Source organism: Durio zibethinus, chromosome 4 (assembly GCF_047325235.1).
Source record: "Durio zibethinus cultivar Kanyao isolate XHJ-2024 chromosome 4, ASM4732523v1, whole genome shotgun sequence".
Taxonomy (NCBI): domain Eukaryota; kingdom Viridiplantae; phylum Streptophyta; class Magnoliopsida; order Malvales; family Malvaceae; genus Durio; species Durio zibethinus.
In genome coordinates, this window is record NC_143165.1 from 18,691,175 (window position 1) to 18,692,815 (window position 1,641).

Here is a 1,641-nt window from a genome sequence, read left to right on the forward strand (position 1 = left end):
TTTTTTTCTTAGATTGTTTCTTGAACTACCTCATAAGGCTCAGTCTAAATACTTTATGATAGTCCTTTCCCTACTTATGATAGCATTTACACTTTTTCAGTATACCTTTCAATGTATTCTTTAGGATTTTTTTCATATTCCATCTCAACATTTTCCTCCTCAGGGTTTTCCTTATATGATTCAATGTTTTTAAAGGGTTTCCAATGCTATAAGGTCAAAACTCTATAGAATTTCTCCTCCAAATCTTAGGAGTTCTTCATCTTCTAGTATGTCTTTCTTTCCCAAAAAATCTAACCTAAGTTTTTTCTCAAAACTGAATAAGTTTACCACTATAGGTTCATCCATAAAATCATCCCCCTTATCAGAGTCTCCATCCTAACATCTTCTAATGAATAAATAACATTATAACCTTTCTTACCTTATCTTTGAGGGTTTGATTCAATTTTGCTTGGCAAGGTACCTATAAGGCAATTGGCAATAGCTTGGGCTAGTTAACCTATTTGGTTTTCAAGGTTTTTATTCATGCATCTTGGCTTTGATGTTGGCATTATTGGCTTACATCAATTTGGTCAACATGTCCTCAAAACTTTGTTTTTTTTCTTGGGGTGAATTACAAGTTGATGGATTAGGGTTATAGTTATCATTTTGGTTATTAGTGGTTTGGTTGGTTCTAAGAAAAATTATGGTGGTTTTGGCATCTAGGGTTATAGGTGTTACTATAAAGATCATCGTTATACTTAGATTGTTGGATGTATTAGATAGGTTTTATCTTTAATTGACATCTTTCACTAGAATGAGGTCTTTCAAAAATACCACAAAAAACAAATAGGTTTTAGATTGATTCATATAGTTGGTTTAAGGTTGGGCTCTTAAGGCTTCTATTTTTTTGTTAGAGTGGCTAACTGGGAATTAATTAAGGTGATAGCATCTATCTCAGATAAACCAGTAATTTTTTACTTACTTTTCTCTCTATGCCCTATTAGTAATTGTTAATAGCCATCTTTATAATTAGTTCATTGCCTTTCTCAAAAGTCTTACTCATAATTGCCCTTCTAACAGCTGAGTCTAACATAGTTCTCATGGGTGGTGTGAGATTATTATAAAAAATCTAGATTTGAAGTCACTGAGGTAGACCATGATATGGGTATTTCCTTGGCAACTCTTTGAATCTTTCCCATGCATAATATAGTGTTTCACTATCTACTTGTAAAAATGTGGTGATTTCATTCCTTAGCTTTGTAGTTTTGGCTTGTGGGAAGAAATTTGCTAGAAACTTTTGTACCAAATCATCCTATGTTGTGATAAAGCTAGGTTGTAGTGATGTCAACCAACTTTTCTTCTTGTCCTTGAAAGAAAAAAAAATGTCTCAGTCTAATAACATCATAAAAAATACCATTATAGCAAAACGTATCACATAATTTAAAAAAAATAGAAAGATGAAAGTTAGGATCATCATGTGGTAGTCTTCCAAACTACATAAAGGTTTGGACCATTTGTATTATTAAAGGCTTGATATCAAAATTATTGGTTTGAATGGTTGGCCTTCTTATTGATGGTTGAAAACCATCAAAATTGGTAGAAGAAAATATAAGAGAACTATGCAGTTGACCATCTTTCTAGGTTAGATAATGGCGGCATTGA

General features: G+C 32.2%; 1 non-coding gene across 1 annotated transcript; it reads left to right on the plus strand.

The window, feature by feature from the left end:
* The first annotated feature begins 1,130 nt into the window (after positions 1-1,130).
* LOC149519275 (small nucleolar RNA R71) lies at positions 1,131-1,237 on the plus strand. Its single transcript, XR_016341972.1, has one exon. It is a non-coding gene; the product is annotated as a small nucleolar RNA R71 (small nucleolar RNA).
* The last annotated feature ends 404 nt before the right edge of the window (positions 1,238-1,641 follow it).